The 8,870-nt window shown below is 34.1% G+C and overlaps 1 long non-coding RNA gene across 2 annotated transcripts; it reads right to left on the bottom strand.

Annotated features, from left to right (window-relative positions):
- Nucleotides 1–539: 539 nt before the first annotated feature.
- LOC128206409 (uncharacterized) lies at nt 540–5,046 on the bottom strand. 2 transcript variants are annotated; one of them, XR_008256460.1, is made up of 7 exons: nt 4,836–5,046; nt 4,431–4,501; nt 3,949–4,037; nt 3,437–3,512; nt 2,204–2,281; nt 1,856–1,970; nt 540–652 (listed from the first exon to the last, which is right to left on the bottom strand). It is a non-coding gene; the product is annotated as an uncharacterized LOC128206409 (long non-coding RNA). The 2 variants fall into 2 exon arrangements; XR_008256461.1 differs by lacking the exons at nt 1,856–1,970; nt 2,204–2,281 and having other exon boundaries at nt 608–652; nt 4,836–5,030.
- Nucleotides 5,047–8,870: the final 3,824 nt, after the last annotated feature.

Raw genomic sequence — 8,870 nt, 5'->3', positions numbered from 1 at the left:
CACTATCAAAATGTTTACCATTTTACCAAGTTATGTTCCAACCAATATCGTAATCAATATGACAAGACCAAAGCTTAATAAATTTATGAATTACAAGCAGTATTACTGCTAAAATTTTGTTCAATCACAAATGTTCCTCGGTTTCAGCCGTGACCAAGTCTGGCTGTTTCTCATAAAAAAATATAGTGAAAAACCGTTTGACTGTGGTTTCAATTGAAAAAAATCGACAGACCAAAATGTAACCAATTTTATGAAAAAAATGTGTTATCTTTCGTGAACAATACTTTGGATGGCCAAAAAAAATAACAACAGTACTCACAATAGCAAACAAGACCCGCGTTACTGGGGTAAGCAAGACAGCACAAACATTAAAAGCAAACAGATAAATCAGTATTTCTCCATTTGAATTTTATTTTTCGAAATGATTTACTGTATGATAAATTTTCAATGTTCATGTAAAACACGAAATACAAGTGTTGGAGAATTACTGATAAACAAAAAGCAACGGTACAAAGCACATATAATACAAACAATATTTTAAAACGAACAAGTGTGGATAGGTATCTTTTTTCAAATAAACAATGACATTTCAAATAGATCGACGAATTATGTCTGCTGTCTTCTGTCGGATCCCCTGTGTATGGCATCTCATCTGAAAAAATGAAATGAAACGTGTAAAAGACGAAACGTTCTTACATACAATAGCACATTAATGTTTACTCTGGTAAATTTTGGTTTCATTTATAACATTGGATTTTTACAAAAATGATAAATGCTTAATTTCAAAACATATTAACCATTCTCTCAGTTTTGATTTACAAATGACAGAGCAGTACACTAACAACGTGCTTAAAATTATGATTTTTTTGACAACTTTTCAATTTTTTCAAAATTTTTGACTTTGGATTTTCACCATAGCGCATTCGTTTTTTAGCTATATACTTACCAAAGCGCATTTGCGTTTAAGCGATGTAGTTTTTTCACGCTGAGTACCCCCCTTATGAAACTTTTTTTTACATTGAATTTAGAACGATTTATTTGAATCTCAAAATTAAGCACACAAAGTGACGATGTACAAATATTTTGGGATGACGAGATTTTGGCTCGCTCGCCCGACCAAACTAAAAGACATATAGATATACTTTAAGTCTTTCAGTTGGGCTGGGCGAGGTAACCAAAAAGCTCGTCACCCTAAATTATTTGTACATCGTCACCTGGTTTGCTTAAATTTGTGAGTCGATTTGTCATAAAAAGAGTAAAATGTATGATAAGATGCTTAGCATCTTCAAATAATTTGACATTCATCTTTTGGTTTGACAAATAATAAAGTGAAATGTATGATAAACTGCTTAGCATCTGTAAATAATTTGACGTTCATCTTTTGGTTTGACAAATAATAGAGTGAAATGTTTGATAAATGCTCAGTGTCATGAATCGATTTGACACTTAGCATTTGGTTTGACAACTGAAAGAATTATTTATTTGCGATTGTGTACTAGAAGAATTTGCATTGTATGACTATTTCTAAATGTCATGAACAAATAATGTCATATGGTTTGACAAAAAAGTAGATTGAAATACCATTCATTTGTGATGTTTTACACTTGTGAAATGCAGATCGAATGCATTATTTTTGTGCATATTTAATATGTAACGCATACTTAATATCATTACAAAACTTGAAAACTACAGCAATTTATGATCTGTACAATGGAGAGACTTAATCGCAAAATTAAGAGAATTGCCATTCTTGAGGCTAGACTTGCTGTACTCAAAACAGAGTTACAGTCAGAACTGGAGCAGCTGAACAACTCCAATGACATGACAATGAACTATGGTTCAAAAACATTATCACCTGTACAAACTGAGGTTGAAGACTGGGGTGACTGCGTAAGGACTTCAGAAATCATCAGCGAGGAGGACTGGGAATCTGAAGCAAACAGGCAGCCCTTCACTCTTGGTGGGACATTCTGCAAAACGAGAAAATCTACAAACTGGGAAAACAGATGCCCTGTTTGTTTCTCAAAAAACTGTGGACATAAAGTGAACAGATGTTTGTTCAGAGAAGCCGCAACTCAGTGATTTAATATTCTACATTATTGTTGTATGTACCATATAATACTGGATGAACAAGTTCAAAAACTGTTTATCATATACTACTGGATAAACAAGTTAAAAAATAAATAAGCACTTTGTATTTTACCTCGTGTTGTTTTACTTCAATGTCCCGAAACCATTTAAACGAACAACCTTCCACTGAGGTCAGACCAGCCATACAGAGCTGAAAAAACAAAACATTTCTGTTGAAAAATGAAAACATCAATGAGTAAAATAAGAACAATACTTGTTCAATTTGTTTGCCACCAAAAACATGAATCTTAAATGATCTTGTTTTCCCTGCCAGATGATATACAATAAAACTTAACAATATAAGCTTCAACTCACTAATTTTCATTTACTAAATATGAACACTGGCTAATTAACTTCTATTAAGTCTTTGACCACCAAAGAATATTTGCAGTGAGTTGTAAATGCTTAGTCTCAAAACATATTAACCATTCTCTCAGTTTTGATTTACAAATGACAGAGCAGTACACTAACAACGTGCTTAAAATTATGATTTTTTTGACAACTTTTCAATTTTTTTCAAAATTTTTGACTTTGGATTTTCACCATAGCGCATTCGCTTTTTAGCTATATACCTACCAAAGCGCATTTGCGTTTAAGCGATGTAGTTTTTTCACGCTGAGTACCCCCCTTATGAAACTTTTTTTTACATTGAATTTAGAACGATTTATTTGAATCTCAAAATTAAGCACACAAAGTGACGATGTACAAATATTTTGGGATGACGAGATTTTGGCTCGCTCGCCCGACCAAACTAAAAGACATTATAGATATACTTTAAGTCTTTCAGTTGGGCTGGGCGAGGTAACCAAAAAGCTCGTCACCCTAAATTATTTGTACATCGTCACCTGGTTTGCTTAAATTTGTGAGTCGATTTGTCATAAAAAGAGTAAAATGTATGATAAGATGCTTAGCATCTTCAAATAATTTGACATTCATCTTTTGGTTTGACAAATAATAAAGTGAAATGTATGATAAACTGCTAAGCATGTGTAAATAATTTGACATTCATCTTTCGGTTTGACAAATAATATAGTGAAATGTATGACACATGCTAAATATCATGAATCGATTTGACACTTAGCATTTGGTTTGACAACTGAATGAGTGAAATGTATGACAAATGCTAAATGTCACGAATCTGACACATAGCTGTAATTTTGCTACCATAATGTGAAATAAGTACAAAGAGCAAAATCAAATCATGTTGGTTCAGTGTTTCAGTAATTAAAGTACCAAGATGAGTTAACTTTACTGTTCATTGTAACTTTGAGATTTGTTTCTGATGAAATTTGGTGAAATTACTTACTTGTTATTGACAGAGCAGAACACACTGCATATTGGGTGAGCTTCAGGTTATATAGGCTAGGTTACTCCTCACAACTCTGAAACAAAACATTTTATCAACAAAACTGCACATATTGCTTGTTAGTTTTTTACATTTTTCATTCCATTAAAAGCATGGCTAAGTGCACATTTCATCCACATCAACAATGTTGAAATAATCCTGAAAACAAAATACTTCCTACATACAAACAGAAACAGAAAAACTGTTCACATGCAGAAGGTATTATGTTCCCAACATTTCTTATCATTCACAACAGGAACAAAATTATGCATTTATGGCATTGGTAGATATCAAACACAAACTGAAAATTTATCTAATAGCAGTTCAATGTAATAAATCAAACACAGTGTCTGTTATTAGATAAATTATCAGTCTATAAAAATTATTCCAAGCATATTTCCAAACAGACTAAGCACTGAGATTATGATATGACAGTTCAATTCATGGAATTAATTTTCAGTGATTTTACTTACTTGTAAATGTACTTTCTTGGGTACTGCCTTCAACCATTTTGATCACCAGCTTTCTGACACACAGGACGACTGCATCTGAACTGCCGTCTCTGGTTTAAAAAAAATAATTTTCAACATATTTTTCAAACAAAGAAATAGAAGAAGATATTTATCAATCTTGCATGATTTGCCATTTCTTATTTCTGTCAGTTTGGTCCCTAAACAAAGTTGAAAATCATTCAAAATATGACATAAACAAGACAAGAGATATGAATTAACACTGCTTACTATGTTTTTCAACATATCTAGCCGAGAATTAAAGTTTCTAAAATCGGCTTCGAGAATGTTCGAAACATTCTAAAACGAGCTGGGAGCAATTTCTTTTGACATAAGTTTTTACGTAATTCAATAGCATACATCGACAAAACTTGCTGGTAATATGATACATCATATATTTAGACACAATTTCTCATAAAACTTTTAAGCATTCATGTCATACTTACCGCAGGAAAGCTGGAAATACGACCTTCACAATTTATTTTTCAAGATGGCCGACCAGCGCACAGCGAGAACTCTGCAATATGACGTCATACATATCACGTCATATCATTCCATGAATTGCATTATTTATTTATTTTTTAAACTTTTACGAAAATAAAGAAAATACACTCATTAAAAATAATTTAAAATTATCTTAATCATGTATTATGTATCGTTTTATGAAATTAAACAATAGGGAAAAAAAAAGTTTGTTCATTTTCAGAAAAACGAAATCGAAAGTAGAAATATTTTCTGAAATTGGAAATGTTTAAAACCTCGTAAAATCATTTATATCTCTTGTATATGCATAAACCCGGCTTGATTCAATCGCGAACACATTATAGAAACTATAACTACCAAGGTCGTACCTTCAAACACAGAAAATATCCCAAATTTTACACACAAAGAGTATTGTTTACATGGTTCAACCGTATCCAAGTGAATACGACAGACAACACTTTCCCTTATAATAATCAGCTCAGTATAGCTTGTACCGAAAATCGTAACATTATTCTGTGATTGTTTTACTTTATTTCATGTTTTATTTTGCTTAAGTATCGTACTTTGTAGCATTTTACGATACATTCTGTGTATCTTTGAGGAGTTATGCATAGCGATTTGCACATATATATATGACTATATGACCATTACTCGTTTGATAACTATGAGCAAGCATAGTTGTTCTTGAAGCTTAAGTGATTCCAACTAGATTACTATAGATAAACACAATAAAACACGAACAGTTCATACATTTTATTTTGTTACTAATCATTGTCTGTTCATCACTCAATTTATTGTTAACAACGTTTTGGCACAAACTGTCTCCCACGCCTGGCGAAGAACTGGCGAAGTGCTTCGTGATTCTCATTTCTCTCTAAGTCTCTGCTACTGAGCTTTTCAACAACTTTGTAAGTTTTGTCAACACTCGACGAGTCTTCTTGCACCAAACACACCAAACAGGGGTACAGTTCAGGGCACTGATGGCTTGGGGCTCTCTGTTCTGCTTTCTGTTCAGCCTCTCCGTTTTTGAAACAAATCAAACACGGATATAGTTTCGGACACGTGTGGATTTCAATTGCCATATTGATGTTTGCATTCAATTGCACACTGTCCATGTTTTTCTGTTTTGCATCAGACCTTCTGAGCAACTTCTTCAAACACGTTTTGATGATTTTCTTGATTCCCATAATTTGTATATATACTAGATCAGTAGGTTTTGACAAGTATGACATGAGAAGAAAAGATAAGTTTATATATGAACTATATTCGTTCCACTCATTGCATTATTTTAAGCCATGGACCATGCAATCTACAATGCTAGGTACAGTGCTTGCTACTATGTTACTATGCTTCTATTTTTCAATCGAGATAAAACAAACAATCAAATTGCATTTCAACGCATTTATTCAAAGTTAAAACATCAAAACAATTGTTTGAACCTTTTCATTCGGAAAGCACTTAATGAAGTATCATCATGTTTGAGCGGATTGAAAACTAATGTCAATTCTTGTTTTCGCTCACAAAAATACTTGGTTCAATTTCGTCAATTTTTACTTCCTCGTCTACGGTCTCAATGTCTTCAAAATTATCACTATCATAACAGTAACCGTCACAAACGCAGCAATTTCTCATATAACAAACTGCCCCGTCTGGGTTGTCATCTTGCATGGATTCGATTTCGCTCGATTTTTGTTCTTCAGCATCTCGCAAATAATCTTCTGCCATCTCCATCATTTTTTCATATTCATTGATATCATTCATGGGTTGCTGAGAACAAGATTCGCTTTTTTGCTCGTTTTCACTGGTGTTCTCACAAGGCGTTGTTTGCTGTGTCGATGCTTGACTGGACATAATTGTTTGAGAATGTGTATGACAAGTAACAAATTTTCAGCCCTTATAATAAGAATAAAATAATTCACTAGTAAATCGCATTCCATGATATAAATCGAAAATAAAACTGACATTGAACTCGCTCACAATAGAAATATGACGGACATAAGCAACCTTAATTTACAAATTACCGGCTTCGTAGCGAGACTATGTATGGGTGATAACAAGCACGAGTCTACGTTCAAAGAAATCGTCTCGATACTTGACAATATCGAAAAAACATTTCTGCAAAACAAACTGGAAACGACCGAGTATCGCAAGAAATGTGGCGCACTACAGCAAAAGGTGTTTAGGTTGATCAGAGAGAACGATCGGTATAAGCAAACTCATGTGCACAACTCGAATACGGACGATAGTCAACTATTGCAGGACGAAGTTACACGCTTGACATTGAATCTGTCACAGCTGACTGCGGAAAACAATCAGCTTAAGCAAAATAACACGGCATTGGAAGACGAAGTTTTGCGCTTGAAATCTCAAACAGACAACCTGCAATCCTTAGACGAAGCTGCCTGTATGGAACTATTCAACGAAAACACTCAAGATTTTTCATGAATTACTTTACTTCTGCCACTTACAAGTGAATATTACGAAATTCAATAAAAAGCAATTTCAAAGCATTCGTTTTTTTATGTTTATTTTATGTTATCCTAAGTCTTAGAAACGCAAATCTCAGAACGTTGTGCTTAAACTGTTTTCTTGCGCTTTGCTTGATTCTGGCCAGATAATCTTTTCCTTCTGAGTTACCCAATCTTTTGTAGTAACGTTTTATGTTTCTTCTATTCATTTTTTGTGCCGGGTGGTTTATCCAACAAGCGGGACAAAAGCCGTTGTATTTATCAAAACAGCTTGGACACGCGGAATGTTCGAATGCACATTGTTTCATAACGAGCAAGAGATAGTCAATGTTACTGTAGCCACCGCACCAATGACAAGCTCTGAAACGTTTTCCGAGTCTCTTATCATACGAAATACATTTTGAGTTTTTTTTACCGTTGTTGTGAGCCATACTTTATTTAAAAGGTTCAAAAATATTTCACTAATATAGTGTCAAGTCAATTTCATTCAGTTTATGTAATTCAAATGTTTTGACAACAGTAACATGGCAAGTCTTAACCGTTGGTGACACAATAAACTATTGTCTATATTTGCTGCGTTTTACACATTTACGAAAACACAAGACAAAGAATATTTCATTTTTTCATGTTTATTTTACAATTGAATCGTTATCTACAAAAACTTGAAACATCATAACACACTAAATGTCTCCAAAGTCCTGATACTCAGAGTCCCCAGGTTCATTGTTCATAAGTACGGTTTTATCGTTTCCCACATATAGCCTATGTGCTTCAACAGAAAATCGTCTAGAATCTCAGGTTCAGCATAATCGTTTGAACATAATCGTCTGTGTCTCAGTGCTGTCCTCGCTTCTTCCGTCTCACAATACTTGATCTCTCTGTACATTTCAACGCACCTCCTGATCTGGTCTGCCTCATATTTTGACTCCTGAATAGTGTATATTTGTTCAAGTATTTTCGCAACTTTATCATGATCCAAAGGGGAAGCCGGCGAAGAATTTTCAAGATCATCGCTAAAATTCCCATCCTCGATATCGTCATCATCTGAAAGGACAACAGCTGTAGCTTCATCTTTTCCTTCCCATGCCTTGAACCTCTTCCTTATCGGACTAGCAGGTGGAGTAAGAACGTCTGCTTTTACTTTTACTGCGCTGAATTCTTTCTCATCCATGCTCACATCCATACAAGGCTCTGCCGCATCTCGCAAATAGTCTTCTGCCATTGCTTGTAGTTTTTCGTCTTCAGTTGAGTAGTGCTGAGGAGATGATTTGCTTGACATGTTGTAGATTGTAGATTGTTTGTAACCAATACCAAAATTTACAGACCTTATAATAGCAAAAAATAATTCATCGATATTATTCATCGTCAAAACTTTCATATTGGTTTTATGTTCATTTATTTCAAATAGAAGCACATTGTAGCTTTTTGCATAAATATCAAACAAGATCCATACAGTCATTGTCCTTGTCAAACATACCAACTCTCATCGATTCGGTTTGCTGGGGGGAGGTATTGCTGTATTCTATTTTCTGTCTTTTTACAATGTTATCCATCTCACCATTTTCCACTTTTCTTTTCATTCCCGCATTGGAACTGGAATCGTTTAAATCCATCTGCGGTTTGAACATTTCATAATAATTCATGAACGTTTCCTTATCCAACATATCAACACTCATCGATTCGGTTTGTTGCGGTAAGGTATTGCTGTTGTCTGATTTCTGTGTTTTTACGGTGTTAGCCATCTCATCCATCTCACAGTTCATGGCATTGGAATCATTCAAATCCATCTTCTGTCTGTACAATTTACAGTCGTCGCACTGGCAGTTATCGATACAGAAATTGCAGAGGTACATATCGAAAAAATCATGGCATGAAAAGGGGGTACCCTTGTTTTCATGTTTAAGCCAATATCGGTGGTGATTGGATTCATTTTCA

The sequence above is a fragment of the Mya arenaria genome, chromosome 10 (assembly GCF_026914265.1).
Source record: "Mya arenaria isolate MELC-2E11 chromosome 10, ASM2691426v1".
NCBI classification, from domain to species: Eukaryota; Metazoa; Mollusca; class Bivalvia; order Myida; family Myidae; genus Mya; species Mya arenaria.
The sequence above is the reverse complement of the archived record's forward strand: the minus strand, read 5'-3'. Positions and strand labels throughout refer to the sequence as shown.